Source organism: Mixophyes fleayi, chromosome 1, assembly GCF_038048845.1.
Source record: "Mixophyes fleayi isolate aMixFle1 chromosome 1, aMixFle1.hap1, whole genome shotgun sequence".
Lineage (NCBI taxonomy): Eukaryota > Metazoa > Chordata > Amphibia > Anura > Limnodynastidae > Mixophyes > Mixophyes fleayi.
Window position 1 is genome coordinate 258,692,646 of NC_134402.1, and position 27,038 is coordinate 258,719,683.

The window sequence follows — 27,038 nt, forward strand, 5'->3', positions numbered from 1 at the left end:
CAGGTGCTTTAAATAGGGAGTGATGCCTGATCAGCCAATTAACTAAAAGGAACAGATACTGAAGGTTTGAAAGGGCTGCACATGCGCAGACCCTCAGGATGGTGGACGGCCACGGTTCCTAAACATACGGGAAGAAGCACTCACAGTCTGGTGAGTGACAGTACCCCCCCCCCTTTTAAAGGTGGGCACAGAACACCTGGAACCGGGCTTGTGCGGAAATTTGGAATAAAACTTCTTAAGAAGAGCTGGAGCGTTGAGATCTTCAGCTTTGATCCATGAACGCTCCTCAGGACCAAAGCCCTTCCAATGAACGAGGAAACGAAGAACTCCTCGCAAAATTTTTGCGTCCAATATGTGCGTAATCTCAAAGTCTTCCTCCTGATGAACTTGAACTGGCTGAGGTGCTGAAGGAGGGACCGAGAACCGGTTGATGATGAGAGGTTTGAGCAAGGATACATGGAAGGCATTGGAAATACGAAGATTCTTAGGAAGTAGAAGTTTGAAACAAACCGGATTTATCACTTGAATGATCCTATACGGACCAATAAAACGAGGAGCGAATTTCATAGATGGGACCTTCAAACGAATATTTTTGGTGGATAACCAGACACGATCTCCAATTTTCAATGGTGGAATAGCCCGCCTCTTTTTATCTGCAAAAGACTTATATTTGGCAGATGTCTTCTTTAAACAGGTTTTGACCTGAGACCAAATATTTTTGAAGATCTGACAAACAGTCTCTACAGCAGGAACTTGGGTGGGAGGGAGGGCAGGAAATTCCTGAAAAGACGGATGGTGACCGTAAACCACAAAGAATGGAGTTTTGGAGGATGACTCATGGTACATGTTGTTATGGGCGAATTCAGCCCAAGGAAGGAATTCTACCCAGTTGTCTTGATTGGCTGATGAGAACATCCTTATAAAGGTCTCAAGATCTTGATTGACCCTTTCAGTTTGTCCGTTTAATTGAGGATGGTAGGAAGATGAGAGTGCTAATCGTATGCCCAAGGTCTTACAAAGGGCCCGCCAGAATCTGGAAACGAATTGTACTCCTCTATCTGACACAATCTCAGACGGACATCCATGAATACGAAAAATTTCTTTAACGAAATGCTCAGCCAGAGTAGAAGAGGGAGGCAAACCAGACAAAGGGACGAAATGAGCCATCTTCGAAAGTCTGTCCACCACTACCCAAATAGTATTACAGTTTTTACTAGGAGGAAGATCAGTAACAAAGTCCATACTAATATGGGTCCAGGGCTTGGACGGAATGGGTAGTGGTTGAAGCAAACCCGCTGGAGTTCTGCGGGAGGTCTTAAACTGAGAACATAATTCACAAGCGGCTACAAACTCTTTGACATCTCTCCTCATAGAAGGCCACCAGTAACTTCGAGAGAAAATCTCAAAAGTATTGCGTTCACCTGAGTGTCCAGAAAAACGAGAAGAGTGGAACCACGAAAGGATTTTTCTCCTAAGAGTAGGAGGCACGAGGGTCTTCCCAAATGGTAGCACTTTAGTGGAAGAAGCAGCCAGCGAAATACATTTGGGGTCTAGTATAGAGTGGTTGGAAACCTCTTCAACGTCAGAGGACGTCACAAAGGCTCGGGATAGAGCGTCAGCTTTCTTGTTCTTTGCAGCTGGTTTGAAGGTTATGATTAATTCAAAACGAGAAAAGAAAAGAGACCATCTTGCTTGACGAGGATTCAAGCATTGAGCAGACTGTAGATATGACAAGTTCTTATGATCCGTGAAAATTGTCACAGGATGACGAGCTCCCTCCAACAAGTATCTCCACTCCTCTAATGCTACTTTAATAGCCAGCAACTCCTTGTCCCCGATGGTGTAATTCTTCTCCGCAGGCAGGAGACCCCGAGAGTAAAAGGCACAAGAATGGAATTTTTGTTGCTCCGATCTTTGGGAGAGAATGGCTCCTAAGCCTACATTAGAGGCATCTACTTCTAGGAAGAATGGAAGCGTCACATCAGGCTGTCGAAGAATGGGAGCAGAGGAGAAGGACTCTTTAAGAAATTGAAAGGCTTGGAGAGCCTCAGATGACCATTGCTTAGTATTGGCCCCTTTACGAGTCAGGGCCACGATAGGAGATGCAATTGAAGAGAAGTCTTGAATGAAGCATCTATAGTAATTGGCAAAACCTAAAAAACGCTGAATGGCACGAAGAGTAGTTGGCTGAGGCCAATGTAACACAGCATTCACCTTTTCTGGATCCATTTGCAGGCCAACTCCGGAGACAATATAACCCAAAAATGGAATCTGGGACAACTCGAATGAACATTTTTCTAGTTTGCAGAATAATGAATTTCTCCGGAGTCTGGAAAGAACTTCTGCCACATGTTGGTGATGAGACGGCAGGTCCTGTGAAAAGATCAATAACACATACATATAACAAGTCCCGAAAGATCTCATTAATGAAGCCCTGGAAAACAGCGGGGGCATTACATAACCCGAAAGGCATTACTAAATATTCATAATGCCCATCTCTGGTGTTGAAAGCTGTCTTCCATTCGTCACCGGACCGGATTCTAATTAAATTATAGGCACCACGAAGATCCAACTTGGTAAAGATCCGAGCTCCCTTAATGCGATCAAATAACTCAGTGATCAGAGGAATGGGATACCGATTTTTAATAGTAATGGCGTTAAGTCCACGAAAATCTATGCAGGGGCGTAGTGATCCATCCTTCTTTTTTACAAAGAAGAACCCGGCTCCAGCGGGAGAAATGGAAGGTCGAATGAATCCTCGCTGGAGATTCTCTTGGATGTATTCAGAGGTAGTTTGGGTTTCAGGTAAAGAAAGTGGATACACACGACCCCTGGGAGGAGTCTTGCCAGGTAGAAGATCGATCGGACAATCCCAAGAACGATGAGGAGGGAGGCGTTCAGACTGAGTTTTATCAAATACATCGGCAAATGAAGCATACTGAGGAGGAAGTCCCGATGAGGAAGGTGAAATGGAAGATTGCTGTATTTTAAGAGGAATGACTTGGGAGAGACAACGATGATGACATTCAGCTCCCCAAGACGTAACTTGAGGAGTGCGCCAGTCAATCTGGGGAGAATGACATTGAAGCTATGGAAGGCCTAAAACAATCGGACTTGTAGTAACAGGAAGAATTAGAAACGAAATTTCTTCTTGGTGTAGAACACCAATCTGAAGCGTTACTGGAGACGTGCTCTGGGTGATGAGACCATTGATAAGACGTGATCCGTCGATAGCAGTCACAGTAATCGGTGTCTTCAGAGTAATCACTGGTAGGGACCATTGATTCACTAGGGATTTAGAAATGAAATTTCCCGCTGCTCCAGAATCAATAAGTGCTTGGGACTCAAAGGACTTGGTAGCAAAAGAAATTGTAACATCAAAAGCGCAGACTTTAAATTTCGTAGGACATGGAGAGGACTCCAGGGACCCTAACTTCACCTCTCCAGAACTAGTTAGGGTCTGGCATTTCCCGATTTCTTAGGGCATGAATTAAGCAAATGTGTGGAATCAGCACAATAGATACAAAGTCTATTCTTTACTCTTCGGTTCCTCTCCTCAGAAGTTAATTTGGAACGTCCGATCTCCATGGTGATCACAGGAGATAAAGCTGGACGAAGTTGAGGGGTTGAGCGAAGAGGTGCTTTAACTGAAGTTGTTTTTTCAGACTCCCTTTCACGAAACCTCATGTCTACACGATGGCAGAGGGAAATCAGATCTTCTAATGGCGTAGGTAGTTCTTGGGTAGTCAGTGCATCTTTAATTTTATCGGAGAACCCCTGCCAGAAGGCGGCAATTAAGGCTTCAGTGTTCCACTGAAGTTCAGAGGCTAATATCCTAAATTGAATGACGTACTGGCCTACTGTACGAGAACCCTGACGTAAACGGAGAATGCTGGAAGCAGCGGAGATTACACGACCTGGTTCATCGAATACACTTCGGAACATAGAAATAAATTTGGCACTATCCTGTAATACTGGATCGTTCATCTCCCACAGAGGGGAAGCCCATGCCAGAGCTTGTCCAGAAAACAATGAAATAAGATAGGCCACTCTGGAACGATGAGAAGAGAAATTTTGAGGTTGGAGCTCAAAATGAACTGAGCATTGGTTGAGAAAACCCCTACAAGTTTTGGAGTCTCCATCATACTTTGACGGAGTAGGCAGGTGAAGCGTGGAAGCTGTAGACACCTGGGATGGCACTGGGGAAACGGAGGAAAGCACAGGAGCTTCAACATTAGCTGTGATATTCTGTCCAGATGTTCCTTGGGAGGCTAACGCCTGGTAACATTGTAGTAACAGCTGTTGGCGAGCATCCTGTTGCTCCACACGGGTAACCAGATGCTGCAGCATCTCTTTAGCTGTAGGTTCCGAATCTGGGTCTGTCATGGCCTGATCTTACTGTCACGGGCACTAGGAGTCTTTACCCAGGGATCACCAGGTGATGGACTTACCAGAGCAATATAGGTGGTAATATGGTACTCTGGTAGCAGGGTGATCACGGAACAGGAGACAGCAGATGGTAGAGAATGCTCATGGAAAGTCTATGACTAGCAGCACTGGTAATATATAGGTAATAGTACACGAGGAACTGAATGGACAAAGGAAACGTGAGGGTAGTCAGTGGTCTGCGGATAGCAAGTTGTACCACTGCTATAGTAAGGAGGAATGTCCAGAAATAACGAGGAGGTGATGAGAGTCAGCGGTCTGCGTTTAGCAAGTTGTACCGCTGTCTAGGTGAAGGAATGGAATCCAGGTGGAGGTATCCGGAGAGTCAGTGGTCTGCGTTAGCAAGTTGTACCACTGCTATGTGGAAGGATACTGGAAACAGGTGAGACAGGGAACAGGAATCAGTGGTCTGCCTCTAGCAAGTTGTACCACTGAAATATATATGTGAGGAGGAGCACGGGGAGATAAATGTAATGCAGAGTATACACGGGCACACTGAACTTGATCCCACGATGATATGCACAAAGTATTAATAACTGAGCAGCACTGCACAAATATACAAAGTCACGGGAACTATCCAGACTACAAGGTAACACAGTCAAATGATGGCAATAGTCTCAGTGGATAGGCAACTCCAGAGAAGAACAACTCAGTCCAGCAAGGTATGCAATACACGAGCACAGTCAATGATAAGTATGCATACCGTGGTTCAGAAGAGCAGGCTGTCAGAAAGGAGTGCAGGGATACCTGAGCGGCAGGAGGCCGGCAGGATGCGAAGTCCCAGGGAAATGGAAGCGGAATCCAAGTAGGTGCAGCACACAGGTAGGTAAACCAGCAACCAACGATGGAAACAATACTCAGGAAGCAGTAGTATATAGGACTGGTAGCCTGGAGATCACTGAAGAGTAGAAGTGGTATGGCAGAGAAGACAGCAGCGGAGCGCTGATCCAATGCAGACAGGCGAGTTGACACAGGCAGGAACACTGTAGAAGCACGGAGAGCGGATCAGCTGGCTGCAGACACGAGGAGTACTGGAGAGTAGCGATAAGCAGGACACTGCAGATACACGGAGGTAGCGGATAGGAATCAGCAGGTGCAGTCACGATGAAACACGAGAGAGTTGAGGTAAGCTGGAACTGTTGAACACGGAGACAGCGGATAGGAATCAGCTGGTGCAGTCTCGATGAAACACGGGAGAGTTGAAGTGAGCTGGTAACTGTAGTGCACGGAGGCAGCGGATAGGAATCAGCTAGAGCAGTCACGATGAAACACGGGAGAGTTGAAGTGAGCTGATAACTGTAGTGCACGGAGGCAGTGGATAGGAATCAGCTGGTGCAGTCTCGATGAAACACAGGAGAGTTGAAGTGAGCTGATAACTGTAGTGCACGGAGGCAGCGGATAGGAATTAGCTGGAGTAGTCACGATGAAACACAGGAGAGTTGAAGTGGTCTGGAAACCACAGGAGAGTTGAAGTGGTCTGGAAACCACAGGAGAGTAGAAGTGGTCTGGAAACCACAAGGGAGTTGAAGTGGTCTGGAAACCACAGGAATCAGCTGGGCTGAATACACGAGGAAACACAGGAACACCTTCAGAGGCTCATGGGGAATGAGACTCCAAGATCAGGCAACGAGGCATAGACAGCAGGTGCTTTAAATAGGGAGTGTTGCCTGATCAGCCAATTAACTAAAAGGAACAGATACTGAAGGTTTGAAAGGGCTGCACATGCACAGACCCTCCGGATGGTGGACGGCCACGGTTCCTAAACATACGGGAAGAAGCACTCACAGTCTGGTGAGTGACAGAGTAGCACAGTTCTTGACAATTTCTAGTGCAGTTAGGCAGCGTCATAGGTAGAAAAGAAAGAGGAGGGGTAGCAGTGTTCTTCAAAGTTTCCAGTGACATTCGGGAGAGCTCCATTGCTCCATTGTTAATTGTCATTGCTGAAATAGAAATAATAGGTCTGGCAGGCTTGGTCTTCTAAATCTTCAGTCACATTGTACTGTGTTATATAGGTAAGATGCAAAGAGGAGAGCTCCATTGCTCCATTGTTAATTGTCATTGCTGAAATACAAATACTAGGGCTGGCAGTCTTGGTCTAAATCTGCAGTCACATTTTACTGTACCATAGCTAACTCAGAAACAGGAGAGGTGGCAGGGTTCAGTGCTGAAACAGAAATTGTAATAATAGAGCTGTCAGTGTTCTTAAAAGTCTCCAGTGACATTCTACTGTGCCATAGCTCATACAGAATCAGGAGGCATGGCATTGTTCTTGTCACTCTCCAGTCTCAGTCATGATGAAACACCTCTCTAATAAAGGTGAAGGTTTACTGTAGAAAAACATAAAATTGCCAACATGCCATTCTACGCAAAATATTACCAAGCATAACAGCAACAGCTAGCTCCCTTCTCTCAGCTAGTTCTCAGCACCTGCAATCTACACTGTCATCATATTCACCCTCATCAGTGTGTACATCATCCTCAAACAATACTAATTCATCCCCGCTGGAATCCACCATCACAGAAGTCTGTGTACTTTGATGAAATTATTGGTAATGGCTTTCCTCGTGGAATTTGTAGTTCATTTTACGGAAGAACTGTCACGATTTTTGGGCAATTTTTTCAGACCAGACCAACTGTCAAAATGTTGTGCAGACTCATCTGCATCACTACTAACTAAGTTTTTTCCTAGCAGCACTTTCCAGAGAAACTGAAAGAGGAGATGTAATTGTGTCATGTATCACTTGAGCAGTCAGCTTGCGGACCAGGAGCTCATTGCATATCTTGTGATCTAGGTCAGTTTGAAAGAAAAAAAATACATAGCTCTTAAACCTAGGATCAAGCACAGTTGCCAAAATGTAATGATCCGATTTCAAGATGTTGATAACTCTTGGATCCTGGCGAAGCAAATAAAGTACTTAATCTACAAGTCCAGCGTGAATAGCGCAATTGCTTTGTTTCATTTCCTCCTTCAATTTCTCTTGCTGCTTTTCAAAAAGTCTAATTAGGGGAATCACTTGACTCAAGCTAACAATGTCTGCACTCTCTTCATAGGTGACTACTTTGAATGGTTTCAGAACCTTGCACAACACGGAAAGTATTCTCCACTGCGCTGGACTAAAGTACATTCCCCCTAAATTCTATTCTTCTTGCAGCTGCTGCATTCTCCTACATACTGTTACAGAATCCCAAAAAATGACTCTAAATAGCCTGGGACACAGACAGCATCTCCTGCATGTCGTTGTCATTTTTTAAAAAGTTCTGTACCTGCAAGTTGATTGTGTGAGCAAAACAGGGAATGTGATGGAAATCCCCCCACTGTAATGCTCTAACAATATTGGTGGCGTTATCAGAAATTACATATTCTCATGAGATTCCAAGCAGGATAAGCCATCTTGCAATGACATCCCTTCGCTTTTCAAACAGGTTGTCAGCGGTATTACCTCTGACCTGCACCTTGTCTCATCTCTGATAACCTCCTCTCACTTCCGCCTTCAAGACTTCTCCCGTGCTGCTCCCCACTTATGGAATTCCCTACCACGCTCAATCAGACTTTCCCACAGCTCTTTGAAAATACATCTCTTTTTTAGAGGTGACCTTATACTCGATAATACTATTCACACTAATGCACCCTCACAACTATCCAAATCTCCACTCTGAGCGACACTCACTCCTCTTGTTTCAGCTTTGCCCTCTTTCCTTTAAAATGTAAGCTCTCAAATGAGCAGGGTCCTCCATACCCTTTGTTTTCATGTCTCCATTCATTTTGTCTGCCTTGTCTGTTCTTGTTTTACCTATGTCTTGTTTTATGTATCTACTTGTCTTCCCTACTGTACGGCGCTGTGGAGCACTGTGGTGCCTTACAAATGTACGATAATAATAATAATAATAATAATAATAATATGCCTCTTAGTGAAGAAGATGATACACAGAGTAGCCTTCCTCTGAAAAATGAGACATTTTTGGGTACATGCTGCTGCTGTCCCTGCTGGTGAAGGCGAATCACCAACCCAGTGGGTTGTCACAATCTTTAGTTTTCCCAGTTCTGCATGTCCACATATCTGTGGTTAAGTGTACAGTGGGTAGAATGGCATTTTTACGAACCTTCTGGCAGAGGTGAGGAATAGGTTTTCTAGTAAAATGGTGTCATGATGGAATTTGGTAACGGGGACAGAGGACCTCAAGTAACTGTATGAAACCAGCTGAATTTATAGTGGATATTGGACACAGATTTAATACTAGCATAGTCGCCATGGCATCTGTGATCCGCTTTGCAATTGGTTGACAACTTTCATACTTGCTTCCTCTTGCAAAGGATTGTTTAACAGTCAACTGTTCTAAACTACTAGTAGTCTTCTTCTTGGTCTGCTTCTGGGTTGAAGGTCCACCCCCAGCAGCAGGAGCAGCAGCAGTGGACCTAATGCTCAAGGATTCTTCTGAGGAGTCCTGTATAGGGGAGCAGTCATCTCACCTTAGAAACTTGAATGCAGGACTAGCTCCAATCACATGTTAGGATATTGATGATGAAGGTGTTGGAGGTGTAGATTGCAGGTGCTGGGATCTAGCTGAGAGAAGGGAGGTAGCTGATGCTGGGCTGCTTGTTATTATTTTTAGCATAAGTTTCTGATTTTCACAAAAGCTTTCCATGAACTCGCTTCAAATTGAGTAACATAGATGAGGTTCCTAGATGGTTAAGGCCCCTATCTCTACTGACTGTGGCTTTACAATGCTACAAATGGCTAGACAACTGTTGTTAGGATTTGGGTAAAAATAATTCCACACATAAGAGGTGGATTTTTTGGTCTTATGCCCAGGCATGACAATGGCCTTCTTCTTATCACTGGCAAGAACTGCTGCAGTCTTTGTTGGAAAGTGTATGAAAATAATATTGTGACCTGTAAGATGGTGAAAATTGACTGCAAATGAATTGAAATTAGTGTTATTTAGGTTAATAATACTGTAGGGGGATAAAAAGCAAAATTATGTGATTTTAGCAAAAAAAATAGGGATTTTAGAAAAAAATAGGGATCCAAAGCCAAAACCAAAAGACACAAGGGCGGTTTTACCAAAACCAAAACACGAAGTCAATCCAGATCCAAAACCAAAATCAAATCCAGAACACGGGGGTCAGTGAACATCTCTAGATCTAATACATATTGGAAGTTGCTTGATTTGAGAGGAGCCCAAATTATTATTATTATCCAAGTTGTATCCTGCACGCAAAACAAGTGAACTGACTGTGGTCTATGTAGTGCAATGAATTTGACATGCAGACTGGACAATGTAGATAGCAGTGATATTGAGACCCAACTAGCCTCTTTTTCTTAGAACATAATGTAATTTCCTTAGTTCTTGTCTCAGTAATATCCCAACTCGAAAAATCCAGAAGGCAGACAACAATATGTCTCAAAATGTCAATTCCAGTTCAAAGAAAAAGCCAACATCAAAGGCAGACAACAGTTCAATCTATTTCCACCCGCAGTTCATTCATCAAAATGATACTAACAGAGCTTTAAATCAGTGACTCAGCAGAATTTTACACTGTGTTTACATCTTCTCTGAACTCCGGATTTCTGCTCTGTAGCACGGATATATTTTTATCAATGATTGTCACCCTCAATCATGTGTGATGGTGTGTGTGATGTCACCCTCAATCATGTGATGACTCAATCATGAGTGTTGTATTATTGAGCTCTTTATTAAAATATATTCCAAGATAGCATGATTCCACCATACATTTGTGTTTAAAATTAACTCCCCAGGATCGAGGATTGTGAGCCCATGTTAACCATTCCATTCCATGTAGGGCAGCTGTTCGAAAGCCTGTTCAACTGGTGCCTTTCACCTTGAACGCACCATTTTTCACTGGTAAAGGCTGATTTGAGTTTCAGTAGGTCTTCCTCACAGCCTATCATCCGCAGTTCAACTGACAAATTGAAAGAATAATTCAAGATCTTGAGAAGTATTAAGGATGTAAATTTCTGATAATCAATAGAACTAGTTTGATTTATTGCCCTGAGCATATTTTGCTTACAGCGATCATTCCTATAAGACCATTTGCATGTCTTCATTCTCTGTTATTTATGGCTGCTATGCTTAACCCCCCAGTTTTTTGCCCATATTGTCTCCAGAAGTAGCATATTCTCTTCCCTGGAAATTCTCTTATATCTGGAAACAAGCCTAAGGGAATTCACATAAGGCATCCATACACTATAAGGTAGTCTTGGTAATAAAATATGGCTGTAAATTTGGAATCTTCATCTTTGGGTTCCTAGTATGAAATCTGCTCAGCATTTTATTTTACTTTTCAGGATACTATAAATGTTTAATCCAGTAGCTTTTATGCTAGAACTTTTTCATACTTTATGCAATGCAAAAGTATTCTATATCTCTCTGTTTAAAGCTTTGCTCATTAATCACTTTCCCCCCTCCAATTCACCTCCAACCTCCTTTACAGTACAAGAGCAAGATGAGTACTAGGTCAGTCAAACTCTGGATTCCTGTGTTTCCAAGAACATTTTGCTATTCCTTATTAACTGGAATGTATATGGACCAGAGAAATGCATCTAGGTCAGTGGTTCCCAAACTTTTTCAGTTTGAGACACCCTTAGGGTCACCATAATTTTTCCAAGGCACCCCTAAGCAAAAATAATTACCGGGTAGTCCCGTTTTTTAGGTAGTTGGGTCAAAATGACGTAAGATGTATTTAGACCCCTTCACCATCACATGGTGCCCCTTCATCATATCTTTCTGTATCCACTTTGACATCTCACACTCTGTGTCCCCCTCTTCGCCATCTCACACTCTGTGTCCCCCGCTTCGCAATCTCACACCCTGTGTCCCCCTCTTCGCTATCTCACACCGTGTCCCCTCTTCACCATCTCACACCCTGTGTCCCCCTCTTCGCCATCTCACACCCTGTGTCCCCCTCTTCGCCATCTCACACCCAGAGTCCCCCTCTTCACCATCTCACACCCTGTGTCCCCCTCTTCACCATCTCACACTCTGTCCCCCTCATCATCAGCTCTCACTCTGTCCCCCCTTCACCATCTCACTCTGTCCCCCCCTTTCAGCATCTCTTTGTCCCCCTTCTTCAGCATCTCTCTCTGTCCCCCCCTTCAGCATCTCTCTCTGTCCCCCACTTCAGGGTCTCTCTCTGTCCCCCTCCTTCAGCGTATCTCTCTTTCCCCCTCCTTCAGCATCTCTCTGTCCCCCTCCTTCAGCGTCTCTCTGTCCCCCTCCTTCAGTGTCTGTCTCTGTCCCCCTCCTTCAGCGTCTCTCTCTGTCCCCCTCCTTCAGCATCTGTCTCTGTCCCCCTCCTTCAGCGTCTCTCTCTGTCCCCCTCCTTCAGCGTCTCTCTCTGTCCCCCTCCTTCAGAGTCTCTCTCTGTCCCCCTCCTTCAGCGTCTGTCTCTGTCCCCCTCCTTCAGCATCTCTCTCTGTCCCCCTCCTTCAGCGTTTCTCTGTCCCCATCCTTCAGCGTCTCTCTCTGCGCCCCCTTCAGCACCTCTCTGTCCCCCTTCACTCTTCGTCCCTTTACTTACCTTCTTTCTTCATGTTCCGCTGTCTTCTGTTCTGATGTCCTCTCTGCTGCCGCTCCTCACTGACACTGTCGGACGTGATGACGTCACGCCCGGCAGTCATTGAGAACAGTGAGGAGGATCCGGCGCTGGATGGGTAAGTTTTTTCTTTGTTTGTTTTTTTTTTCTCTTTCTTCTTCTTTTTTTTGGAGGGCGTTTGCGGCACCCCTGTGCACACATTGGGAACCGCTGATCTAGGTAAAGGCTTTTGGTATACAACATTTGCTGTCACACACTGGAACAGTGCTGTTCACTACACTGTTATTTAGTGCCCAGTGTGTGTGTCTTCCAGGATTTCCTTGCAGTCAGTCTTTGCTACTGTGCATTATAGTGTTTGCCGTTTGCCATTCGAGGTTCTACATATAGGTCTAAGGTTCGCAGTTTGCATTACAAATGCCAAAATTATTCAGTGTATATAAACTAGTGAGCTGGCTCGAATGTGTGTGAACTACCTTGCATGTTTGTGAATTGGTTCACCGTGTGGAATAGGCTTGAATATGATCAAAGCAACTCAAATATGTTCGAACCTGTTTGACTTTCTTTTTATCTACTTTAACCAGTTTTAAAATTCAAGAAATTCCAGAGATTTTTAAATTTTTAAACTGATTTATAGAAACAGTTCAAGAATTGACCATGAATGGTTTGAGCATCTCTATTGAAAATGTATAAAACTTGTACTTTAATAGAACAAACAACTAAAAAAGTCTCTTTGGGGTTCCAGCTTTAGTTCCGTGGGTTGTCTGTAAGTGGACACAACCAGATAGAATTTGAAGTGATATTTTTACTTTGAATGGTATGCGCATACTTGTTTGGCCACAAATTCTTGCAAATGGTCAAAGCATGAAGAGTAGTACTGTCGTCATCTACCAAATAAACCCCATTTTGAAGCCTACTATTAGAGTAGTGTTCTGAAAAAAATGATAACCAATGATATCATCCCCACTGACTTAAATATGGGTGGGGACGGGAACATTGTTTCGTTTTCAAACTATTATCTTAAACACATATGATATGTGTATCTTTGGTATACAGATTACACTATTGTGGTTTTCATTTCCTTTTTCTCAAATGTTAATACTGGAGATATAAAAAAGACAAATATGTTTTCAACAAGAGGAGATAACAATTTATTTAAAAGAGACAATTCATTTTGTTGCACTTTTAATATTGTTTTAGTTATCATATTGTGTTTTATATGGATTGGTATTCACATATGAGTTTATTATTATATTTTTATACTATTGGATTTTCACAAGCATAGATTTGCACTATCATTGGTTATTGTTGAGTTTTCTATTCAACGGTTTAGGGTAACTTTTCTATAGAGCATTCTGCTACATGTGACAAGTGCAAAGGTGAATTTGGACACTTGTTTATTTAAATAAAATTATAATTATTGATTGGTAACAGGGTGAAAATTGGTATATATCCACAATATACTATAACCACACCCTTTAGGTGCTGCAATTACTTTATAGAATAGGCCAACAAAAACAATTTGACATGAAAAACAAGTCCATATGGTTTAACATTAATTTTAAAATTTATTTTCACAGTTGAATAAATTTTTTCATTTTCCATTTAGTGATGTACAGTCATGCGAAATAGAAAATACACATTCTCTCAAATGTATATTTTTACATATCAGGACATAATTAACAATCATCTACTCCTCAACAAGTTCTATAAGTTGATAAATATTTTCACATGGGATAAATAACACATAACAGATTTTACTTTATCCTAATTTATAGAACAAAGAAATAAATGCAAATGAAAAAGCCATGTGCAAAAGAGTAAGTACATCTTTACTGCTATAAAGAAGATAATTTGAGCCAGGTACTGCTAATCAAGTGCACTTAATTATATGATCATCATTACGGGCTACCACCTCTATGTAAATGCAAAAGCTTTGGCAGTTTAGTCTGGCCATGCAGGTTTGTGTTAACACCATGCCAAGGAGAAGAGACACTTGCAATGATCTAAGAGAAGAAGTTGTTGCTGTTTAGTCTGGAGAGGATTATAAGGCAATTTCCAAACAATTTGAAGTCCAATCTTCTATAGAGTAAAATATTATTTAGGTGGAAGACATTGAAGACAGTTGCCATTCATCCCAGGAGTGGGTGTGCCAGCAAATTCATACTATGATTAGAGAATAATTGCATAGAACCTAAAAGCTATATCCAGGTATCTAAAGGCCCCTTATCTCCAAAATAAATGTTTGCAAGGTTGCATTTGAATGAAACACAAGATTTATTAAAATAATGTCCTCTGGATAGATGAGAGCAAAGTGGGGTTGTTTGGTCATAATGCACGACACAATATTTGGCAAAAAAGAAGCACAGTATATAACCACAAAAATGCATATAAACCATCAAGCATGGGGGTGAAGCGGTGATGATTTTGGGTTATTTTGCAGCCACAGGACATGGATGTCTCTCTGTAACTCCACAAATGATTGTCTGAAAAAGAAAATAATCAAGAATTTGGAGGGCCAAGACAAAGTTAAGATAATAGATGAGATGAGATGCTGTGGTGGAACCTTAAAATGGCTCTGTATACACAAATGTCTTTATCCATCAATGAACTGAAGCAGTGTTGTAAGTAGTGAACCAAATTTCCTCAAATTTGTTGTAAGAGACTGATAAACGCATATAGATAATGGATACTTTCTGTTATTGCTGCTGAAGAAGGTTTTGGAGGATACTGAATTATGGGTTAATATAGTTGTTCACAGATGGCTTCTTTATGTTGGCTTATTTTTTGTTGTATAATTAATAGCAAAGTAAGATCTCTTATATGTTATATGTTACTTGTTACATGAGATTAGAGTAATCAAATGTTAGGTCTTGTTAAAGAGTAGACACAACACATGCTCAACAATAAAGGTCTTAGAAAGGAGGAAAAGAAAAGAAGAGAGAAGTGGGGGAGAAAGGGGTGGCGTGGATAGTTCTAAAATGGTCGGAGAAAGAAATAAAGAGGAAAAGCGAAGAGAGGGAGGACAGAGAGGAAAGCGAGGTCAAGAAAAGTGTGAGAGAGCTCAAAAGAAAGATAGCCACGGGTTCCATATCTTGGTAAAAGATTTGGAAGAATTATTAAGAATGCTGGTCATAAACTCCATGCGTTGCACCTGCCAGACCCTGTTAATTATAGTCTGGAGGGATCAAGGGACTATCTGCCACCGGTCCGCCGCATGTTGGCAGGTGAATGCCGAAAGAATATGTCTAATTAGCTTGCTCTGATGATGAGTCGCCAAGGGGGCCCACAGGGGTTGGAGTAAAGATTTAGGTTCCAGAGGCACATTTACCTGGAGAACCAATTGCTTCAGGTTTTTGACATCTGCCACAAACGAACCAGTTTAGGACATGTCTACCAGATATGGAGGTAAGTACCCGCTAGGGAGCAACCCTGGCAACAAGGATCAGAGGAGTCAGGGAGCATATTTTAAGGTCGAGTAGGCACATAGCACCAACGGAACAGTACCTTGTACACATATTCTTTGATTTTAATGCAGATAGAGCTGGAGGCAGCATTCTCATGGATCTCTGTCCATTCTTCATCTAGTAGGTTTTCACCAATGACTCGTTAACAGGCCAGATCATAGGGGTCTCTGAGGCCTGTTATGTCCGTATCTATTGTCGCCAATAAATATTGTCGATGCAATCAATGTGGTTACAAAGCAAAATACAATAAGAATGTTACCAAGTACAAACGATACATACGCTGTGCGCCCTGAATCCATGATCAGTCGTCAAAGCTGATGTCTGTTTGTAAAGAAACCGTTCCTGTAGCAGAGGCCAGTTTATATACTGTTTGGTCTAGAAAAAACAATGATGATGTCACAAATATACACAGATAAGGGCCTACGGGCCCTGTCCCCCAGAGGCACAGGCAACTTAGGCGCCAAACACCACCGGCTTTCCAGCATAAGACAAGGCGATCCGCCCATTTAGTGAGACCCGAACCAACTGTACTAGGTCATATACTACACTTGATCTTTGCCAAAAGGACGAAAGAGATTGACATTGTAATATCAAACTGGATATTAGTATGTAGATACATGTTAACTGGCATATATATCACAGTCCCCTTTGTTTGATTTACAAGGGCAGCATTAAAGCATAGATCTCCCTTACTTGTAACATATATCTAAAACAAGGTATTTGAAAGCTCCATTCTTGGCTACCGATGAATGCTCTGCCCATTGAGAAGTGCATAGTATTATGTACTGCTTACCAATTGGGTATTTACATATCTAAATATCTACTGATACGTCTGCCCATTTAATGACATCTGACTGTTACTGCCTATTCACTCTCCATGATGCATTCTGACTAACATTCCAAATATAGTGTGTACACATTGTTTCAACATTTGTATCTTTTGTACCTTACACTAATTTTTTTTTTTGTTTAATTCATCTACTGAAATTAATTTCTTATTCTTTCACTCTCCATACAATACAGCCCACATTACAAGTCCCCTTGTTTGATTCACAAGTGCAGCATTATGGCACAAGCCTCCCTTACTCGTAGCATATATGTAAAAGAAAGATATTTGAAAACTCCACTCTTGGCTACCGATGAATGCTCTGCCCAAAGGCTAGTAGTAGTCTTTGAAGTTTTTAGTATAAGTGTAGTTCAGCTTTGACTATAATCATGAGCATTTATTTATATAACGACAGCAAATTACATAGCCCTTTAAAATTGGGTATCTATTTGTCTAAATATCTACTGATGCCTCTGTCCATCTAATGACATCTTGCTTCCGCTTCTTCAGTCTCTGTGATGCATGCTGTCTAACTTTCCAAATTTAGTGTGTGCACAGTGTTTCAACATCTTAATCTTTTGCACCTTACACTCATTTTTTTTTAATGTTTAATTTGTATAATTGGCTTGCTTCAGTTGGTGGCATGGCAGATGACAATTTTTTTTGCAGCCACTGCAAAATTCTACATGCAGTCACTGCAAAATTCTACATGCAGTCACTGAATGTCAAAAATGCCAGGAAACCCTCACACGCAAACACACCTCTTTCACTTAGTTAACACAGATGTCACTACCCCACACAAGATTACTTTCATTAGAAAAACTTAAAATTTTAAAAGAAATAAATCTAATTGCTTTTTTTCATTCTGCTGCTAATAGTCATTCAGCAAAAGAACACTCTTTTTCTTCACTAAAAATGCTAGTTAGTTCAGAAGGATTTCGAAGTCAGTCTATATACTAGTACTTTATATATGCATTAATAACAACCAGTAGCCACATTTTCATCTAAACTCTATCAGATTGAAATTAAAACCAATTTATCAGCAAACTACTCTAGCTGACTGATCCCTACAGAACTGCTTTACAATAATCACAACTATTCTATTGTTTTCACTTTCCTTCTTTCACCCTAACTCTGTATACTATACATTGTAGAGCACTGCAGCTAACATCCTCCCCACATGTGCCAAACAGCAAGAGCACAAACGCTGGCTCAGAAGCGGTGGCAGAAGGGACCCAAATAGACTTTTAAACATTGGTTCTTATCCACTACTATGATGCAAGTGCAACCTAACTGAGTGGATTAAAATGTAATAACAGAACTTCACTATGTGTGTCTTTATCGTTTTTCCCCTATGTAGCTATTGCCAAGAAAATGGAGCACTGATCGGAATAGAAGAGGAGAAAGAGGGTTCAACTGACAGTGAAAGCAACTGCAACATTTATACTTCTATATAACATACGAAGCAGTAAATTAGAATAATTATACCTTTGCAAATCTGGGTTTAACACCATGGGGTAAATGTATCAATCTGCGGGTTCTTCAACACCCGCGTGTTCAGCCTCTTCCGCGATTAAATTTCAAGCGGCGCTGCATTGTAAAGGGAAGTTAACCCTTTACAGTGCAGCGCCGCTTGAAATTTAATCGCGGAAGAGGCTGAACATGCGGGTGTTGAAGAACCCGCAGATTGATACATTTACCCCCTAATTGCAAACACCTGGAGGACATGATAAGTGTGACATGTAAACAAGACCCGTGGCCACCCAGATAGCCATTTTTAGAACTTATTTATATATGTATGCATGCTGAAGAATAGAGGTAGCGCCAGACCTGTATTGCTGTTGGTGAAGGAGGGGAGACATAGCTCTGGAATAGGATCTTTAGGCAGCAGCCCAAGTATATGCTTTATCTCAAAGTGCCTGTCTCAATTTAATTCCATTGTATCCCTAAATGCTGCCTGTTCCTGTTCTGAAATGGCACATGAGAAAAGGGAGGATATATATATTTTTTATCTTTTTTTTATATATATATATATAAAAAAGATAAAAACTCCCGTGAGTTTTGCATCAGTACTTTCTTGGAAATGACATTTAGCTCATTTTAAGAACCAAAATTGGCGAGCGAGACCAAGTCATGACTCAGGAACCCCAAGTCTCAGATCTGTCGAATTTTCAGAAGCCGAACCGCTCATCTCTAATTATTATTATTGTTATCTTACTGATGTAGTGGCAACAAATTCATCAGGGCTTTATAATTAGATATGTTTTATTAGGTGAGTTCAGTTTCAGCAACAGTGGAGCATAGAATCTAATTTTACTATTATCCCTAATTCCTTATTATCTAATTTTCGTGTGCAAAACACCTGAATTTTCTTTTTTATCTACACGCAGACAATACAGCAATACAAACATAGTGATATATTAAATACATTAATAAACAGTAGGTTCTCTATTTTTAGAGAAATTATTTAATCCCAAAAGAGACTGTTTTGTTCTGCAGCTGAAATGTATATGCAGCTGACATATTTCTGTATGTGTTCATGCTTTCCACCCAATGCAATGCTAAATAGACATATACAGCTGCTACAATGTACTCATAGTTACTATTAAGAAGAGAGAAATGATATTAACCAGCATACTTGAATGACGCAGTCAGCTCTTGAGAACTACCCACAGGTCAACCCAAGCAAAGAAAGAGAAGTAGCCGGGCTATTTATGTCATTATGTAGGTGAAGCACAAGCAAAAGATAACTGCTACATAATTGAGAGCCTTTATGTGCTGTCCAAAGATGAGTGTAAAGTAAAAGGATTGCCAAGGGCCATGGCAATATTCAGAGGATTTGTTACTACCCAAAAGTAGCACTGTAGTATTATTTACTATAGTATTGCATGTTACCAATTATATATTTATGCTTCAATTTACTGCCAAAAAGTTTATAGAGAGATCTCACTGTCGACTATTATATTAAACATCACCTTAATCATCATTTACTGTTTCTGCTGAGGATTCTGGTTCTTACTTCTCGATAGCCATTCACTTGCTGTTGGAAGGTATCATTATCCAGTTACTCTGTATATTCAGCTAAATTCTTAGCATACAGAGGTGTTAATTTATAAAGCACATCAGATGCAAATTGCAAAATACCTACTTTGCTAAGAACACATTCATTCCCCTCTAGCTGGGCAATCTGCTTCTTCTCTGCAAACATGGTCATTATGCTCTATAAATTTATCACCCCAGCTGAAATCCTGATACACTTGTGCAAATAGAGGCACAGATTGTTACAATGCTGCTTTTGTTTTGTGAAGGCGCCATTTTGCTCTTCTAAAATGACCTCCAGAGGCTGCAGTTTATTATGAGAAGGAGCGTAACTAACAGGATTACAGATGATGTGACAGTTACTGCACCCAACACTTTATAAGTGGCAGATATGTCTAATTTCTTAACACCTTATATCAATATTTATTCCTTTATGATGCAGAAGGGTATACAGTGATATCATATGTCATTGTATATTGTTATTTCCATGATAATGCATGTTGTAATGTCTTGTAGATAATTTATATTCCCCTTTGATAGTATATTTATTGAAGTTAAGGAGGTCTAACTAGGAAAATATGTAATGGGGCTCTGACTATCATAGTTAATGCAAGATTATTACATGTGTTTATACTTTTGCCTCATTATCCACAACTCTTGTCAGCATCAACCAACTCATTCCCTGATGCTATGCCACCATTTAATGTGACAGCCCAATATAAATCAATGTGGGAAGTCTATGTTATTAAACTGTATATAAGAGCACCAACATAATATACTGTTTGACACAGTTGTGGACTTGGGCATGAGGGCCACCGGGGAAAGAAATGGTAAGGGCAGATAAAATTGTGCATGCTTTGCTAAAGGAGCTTGACCAGTCCCTGGAGATGCATGGCCAGCAACTAGAAGGGGGAGAAGGGAATCACTGCCCTGGTCACCTCACCTGAGTGATTTTCCTCTCTCTTACCTGTTCTTGATGTTTTCACTCCTGCTGCTGCTGCTTGTATCCTAAGCTCAGTAACTGTGTACCCCAGAGTGTATCTATATGTAAACATATGTAAATTTATGCATACCAGCCTACTCTCCCGGAATTCCCGGAAGGCTCCCGAATTTCAAATTTCAGGGAGTCCTCCTGGATTCCCGGAAAAGTAGACGAACCTCCCGGATTCGCCGAAACTCACAGCATTGAATGGCGGGGGTGGGGCTTAATCGCGTCATCAATATTTCAGCATTGTATAGGGGGGCGGGGCTATGGTGACGTCAGCAAGCCACCTCCTACTCCCTGTCACATGATGTTTTAAGAGTTGGCATGTATGAATACATGTGTGTACTCATGGCTATGTTCATCTACCCAACTTGTTAGATATGGTTACACTTGTTAATTGTTGTAAGTGTTTATAAAGATTTTAAAAAAAAAAATATTCCTGCAGTTAGGGAAGGGACAGTTGGTGCTGTGAGGGGAGTGATGGGGATCAGGAGAGATGTGAGGAGACTGTCCGAGGAGTGACAAGAGACACAGAAGAAGTATATGAGCGGCAGATTAGAAAAGAGTGGCAGAAAACAATACAGTTTTGATAACCGATTATTAACCGTCAGATTCATGGCTATAACCGTTGAACTCCTCACATTTCACCAATGTGCACAATGTGTCTTATGGTCTAAAATTACATTTATCTTGTAGGAAAAAATAAATATCGCATTGATTCGAGCTTGTACGTAATTCTAAAGATGTTTAAGTAAGGATAGAGTGGTATTAGAAAAATAATAACTGAGTATTGCAATTATTGAAGGTTGTAGAATAACATAGCAAAAGTGCACTGGTAATAAATAGCTTTAGAGAAGAAAATTAATAATAATAATATTTAATAGTCAGTGTTAGAATATAAGACAGTAGATTAGTGAGTTTAGTGATTGCTCTAAGAATAGGTAATTCATAGTGTATTATAAGTTTTATTAATGCATTTTGGATCCCAAACATTATTATAACAAGTTATTGTTTAGAAATAGTTGTACCTTTCTAACGTTTATATCGCAGTAATTCTTTTGAATGAAAGGAAATTATTTCAGAATACACTTTTGTCATCTTAAATGTCTGTGGATAAAACACCTTACCTCTCTGGGACATGAGAAATCTGAAGTATTGAAACCTGGAAGACAGCTTAGTGGTTAGCACTACTGCCTTACAGCACTGGGGTCATGAGTTTGATTCCTGACCATAGCATTTTCTGTTGGAGTTTGTATGTTCTCCCTGTGTGTGTGTGGGTTTCCTCTGGGTGCTCCGCTTTCCTCCCACATTCCAAAAACATACTAATAGGTTAATTGGCTGCTATTACATTGACCTTAGTCTCTCTCTGTTTGTGTGTTAGTGAATTTAGACTGTAAGCTCCAATGGGGCAGGGACTGATGTGAGTTATCTGTACAGCACTGCAGAATTAGTGGCGCTGTATAAATAGCTGACTTCTGCCTTACATCACTGGGGTCATGAGTTCAATTCCCGACCAATGACTTATTTGTGTGGCGTTTGTATGTTCTTCCCGTATTTGCGTGGGTTTCCTCCGGGTGCTCCGGTTTCCTCCCACACACCAAAAACATACTGGTAGGTTAATTGGCTGCTAACAAAATTGACCCTAGTCTGTGTGTGTGTGTGTGTGTGTGTGTGTGTGTGTGTGTGTGTGTGTGTTAGGGAATGTAAACTGTAAGCTTTAATGGGGCAGGGACTGATGTGAATGATTTCTCTGTATAGCGCTGCGGAATTAGTGGCGCTATATAAATAATTGGTGATGATGATGATGACTATACTGGTAAGGTTGAACTTGTTACATTAAACAACACCACACGGGGTATTGCAAATAAGCCACCTTTTCTCTCCATTTACTCCTCTGTTTGGTTTATATCTCTAATTATCTTTCAGCTTTCTCTTCTGTTTCTTTAATTTAGTTAGATTTTTCTTTGCTCTCTTTTTTTCATCTCTTTCATTTCTTCTTCTCTTCATCATATCTAGCTGCAACTGATTGCTCTCCAATGATTTGCAGTTCTTCACAGCGGTTTAGACCGAGCTCCAGCTTTCCACAACTCGAGAACTCTCTTTTCATTTGTTGGGAGGGGGTTGCAGGAGGTTTGTTCCGATCAGGTGAAGTCCGTATCTGATGAGACAAGTGCAAACAGTCAGTTCTTTACCACTGTCACTGATTCCTACGTATCTCTACTTTAAGGATGTGAATTCATGTGATTCCATTTAATTACACAAACAATTACACGCATATCACTATGTACCCTGAACACCAATGCATTTTTTTAGAAGGTCTGCAATTTACTATCACTTATATATCTTATTTCTTGTAACAATGTTAACAAGGGTTTCTCGCACTGTTGTTAAAGGGCAAATGGGGCACTCATTCTGTAGGCTACTATATAAAACTTAAACTATTTATGTCTGGATCCATGAAGTAATTTCGGGAAATAAAGGAATAGCTTGGCAAACTTTCTTGTCAGATGTATTTTTGTGAGCTTTATATCTGTGTAATAATTTTTTTTTGTGTGTAGTAAAAACTATTTCCTGACTGAACAGACTATGGTCTGATTTCTGGCAGAGTAAGCAGCATATTTGGCACAAATGTAATCCAGGATTGTAAAATCATAGTACTATAATACTGGCAAAGAAATGTGGATATGTTGACAATGTTTATCTACAATTCCTAAAACAAAACATAATGTATGAACATGGAAATATGTCTGTATTAACTACACAGAAACAGTTATGTATAAATATGTGTAAACTACACAGAAACAGTTATGTTTAAATATGTGTAAACTACACAGAAACAGTTATGTCCCAACATAACATTAAAGAGAACATACTGTGTATATACATCCTGGCTTTCTCTCTATATGGAATGTTACTGAATACTCATAATTTGTCAATATATTTTAGTTAGTGGCAGATTACAATATTGACGGTTGATGCTTTCTGACCAAGATCTGTGAAGAAGAAGAAAGAGCCTTTAACCCCAGTAATGCAAGCATGCCCTTGCCAGAACATTTTTCTGGGGTTTAAAGTCAACAGGGCATGAACTAATAGGTGTAAATTATATCAAATTTTGTGTTTGGGGCCTGCTGTTGGTTTCTATTGAACTTCTGCTATTAGGCTTGATTGTATTAGATATATCAGATACATTTTATTACAAACTTAGAATAAGAGGCATGCGAAAGAACACTCAAAATGGAGAAAAGTGGACAGTAGTTGAGTTTGAGCATGTAAATATAGCATAGACACTGCACATTAATTGGAAGAAATTTGCTTTACCAGAAATGCTTGGCAATCAAGGCCTAAAGTCAATGGCTGCAGTATGCACAAGAGAGGAAGACAAACTCTGCAAAATTAGTGTAGTATAAATAGGAATATGATTCCTATCACCTGATTTTATGGGGAGGATTGAAAAGGAAAGACAGTATCATCTAATTTACTAGAGCTAGAGGAAATCTATTTAAATTACATTTGGCACAGGTAGCTGTTTGCAAATGAGTTGTAAAGAGTTGAATGCTCAGAGAAACACTGGACCTGGTGCGCAGAGAGCAATTGGTACATTGCATGAGCCAGAGGCAAACTAAAGTAAGCAGTGCTAGTATAAACAAAGTGCAGAAAGTGGATGTGACTCTCAGGGGCCCCATCATTGGGTTTCACTAATTGTATTTCATCATCTGCATCAACAACTGTACTTTTATTATGTTTTCTAACTTAAAACGTTACCCATGATAATTCTTCTTGTCTCTTGTCTAGTCTCAATAACAATGCCATTAGTGCTGCAGATCTATAGTTGCAGTTATTTACTCCACTATTTATCCCATGAAGTGTCTCAATATATATCCATTCACCAATTATCTCCCTCTTCCACCTAAAGCAATGGCTACATAATTACCTTTCTCTCTGCAGTTCCTACATTAACTTTAACTATTAATATATCCACACAATCCCCACACACACACCCAAACACACCCAAATCTGCCAATTTGAATCTCATAAAAGCTACTTTAATTAGCAAAAGTGCTTAGCATGAAGCCCCTAGCAACTTAACCACAGACGTCATTTTACCAACTGCTAAGCTACCTAAAAAGTAGACGAAACACACACACACACACACACACACTCACACGTTCAACAATATATCTCCATTGAGATCCAGCTATCCCAGTAGTGTTCCACCCATTTTTCTGTCCTATACAGCACACTGCCATCTTGTCAGGCGCCGTCCCCGCATCTCTCTGCTTCCGGCCTCCTGGTTTCCTCTGTGCGCACATGCACACTGCAGCTGCGTCCCATTGCTAGGCAATGGGACACTCTCTTTGGGGCTCTGTTGGCGGTCAGATGTGCTCTAACCGCCGGAACACACTCTCCACCTATCAAGGGCCATTTTCCCCTATATTTGGACCTTCCTTCTCCTGCCTCATTGCCAGAGTATTGGTTCACCAGTCTCCAGTGTTCCTGTGTCCTATTCCCTGTTCCTGCATTTACTATTTAGATTCTGACCTTCGGCTTACCTCCTGACTTCTCCTTTGTCCTTGTGATTTGGTACCTCTTCGACCGCTAGTTCCTGACCTCGGGTTTCTTGACTATTCTTCCGGATTCCCTGTTGAACTTCGCCTCGGCCATCCTGTGTACACCCCATTGCACAGGTAACTACCTGATAGAACCGCGCCTGCGCACCTCACGCAGCTGAGCACATACCTCTTTGCGGGGGTCCCTGGTGAAAACCGGGGGGGGGGGGTGTTAGACTCCGCAGCTCTCAGTCTAATTGCGTTAATACCAATCAGAGCCTATCTCTATTGTAAACGTGTTAGTATACTCTGGCCATTAGTACTCAGGATGAACTGTCCGCCTGGGATCTTCTCCTACACCTGTCCCAGGGAGTGGATCAGCAGGAAGCGAACCAAGCTCAACTCTTGCAATGCCTTCAAAGCGTGGCTTCCTGTTTGGAGACCCTGCAAAGTTCATTGCCAGCCCCTCCTGCTGCACCCACCAGGGTTGTTACCACCTCTGCTGCTACCACCTCCACCAGTGCTGTCAGCACCACGAAATTATGCATACCACCTCCAGAGAAATTCGATGGCGACCCCAAAAACTGCAGCTGATTTCTCAATCAATGTGCCATACAGTTTGAATTGACACTGGAGAACTTTTCCACGGACAGAACCAAGGTGGCATACATTATCTCTCTCCTTTCTGGCCAAGCCCTAGCTTGGATATCTCAGTTATGGGAGCGAGATGAATCTGTGTTTCAAAACTCTACAACTTTTAGCGAACATTTTCTCAGGGTTTTTGACGAACCTGGGCGAGTGTCATCCACTGCTTCTGGACTCCTAAGCCTACTTCAAGGAACACACTCATCTGGTCAATATGCGGTGGAGTTTTGAACCCTGGCATCGGATCTTTGTTATTTTCTGGCAAGGTTTGAATGACCGCATCAAAGATGATCTGGCATCTCGAGATCTCCCTTCCAATCTAGACAAACTTATCTCCTTATGTGTTAAGGTGGATATCCACCAGCGTGAACGCACACATGAACGTGATTGAGGCAGCCGTTCCATCCCTTGCTTGGCTCCTCGTTTCCTGCCTCCAATGCCCCCTACAGAAGAACCTATGCAAATAGGCCGGTCAGGTCTTTCTTCTGAAGAACGTGACAGATATATGAAGAACCATTTATACCTTTATTGTGGGGAGTCTGGACATCTCCTCTCCACTTGTACCAAAAGACCGGGAAACGCTCCCTCCTAGGTGATAGCAGGGAGGTCAGCCCAGGATCCCAGTCCCTTTCTCCCAGTCCTCAAAAAGAATCTGAGAGTCTTATGCCAGTTACTATTCTTTCTCCTGATGGGCCGCAACCACTGTTTGCCTTTGTGGAGTCGGGGTCTGCCGGGAACTTCATATCCTCCAGTTTGGTCTCCAAGCTTCGTCTCCAGACCACTCGTTTGCCCCAGCCTTTGGCACTAACTGCAGTAGATGGAAACCGAGTCTCTAATGGCTCTATCACCTGTATTACGGTCCCTATTTGACTGACGGTAGGGACTCTCCACTCTGAATGGATAAACTTCCTGGTATTCCCGCAATCTGTCAACCCGATTATTTAGGGTCTACCTTGGTTAAGGGCACACTCTCCACAATTTGATTGACATAATACACAAGTTGTTTCCTGGAGCCCATCATGCCAGGCTCGTCGTTTGACGCCAGTAGTTCCTGGTAATTCGGCTATTTCCTGTCAAGTGAGCCCTCCCCAGGTAATTCTCCCCAAAGCCTATTCGGATTTCCTGGATGTCGTCAGTAAGGTTGCCGCAGAGCAGCTACCCCCTCATCATCCTTGGGATTGCCCCATTGATCTGATCCCAGGTAAGACCATCCCAAGGGGTAGAATCTTTCCTTTATCCTTACCAGAAACCCAAACTATCTCAAAAGAGGTTTTATCCGAAAACCCTCTTCCCCTGCGGGTGCAGGTTTTTTTTTTGTGAATAAGAAGGATGGGTCGCTTAGACCATGCATCGATTATCGTAAACGTAATGCCATAACAGTGAAAAATCAATATCCCCTTCCGCTTATTCCTGAATTTTTCGACAGCATTTCGCGGGGCACAAATCTTCTCTAAGCTGGATCTTAGGGATGCCTATAACGTAATCAGGATTCAACAAGGAGATGAGTGGAAGACCGCCTTCAACACCAGGG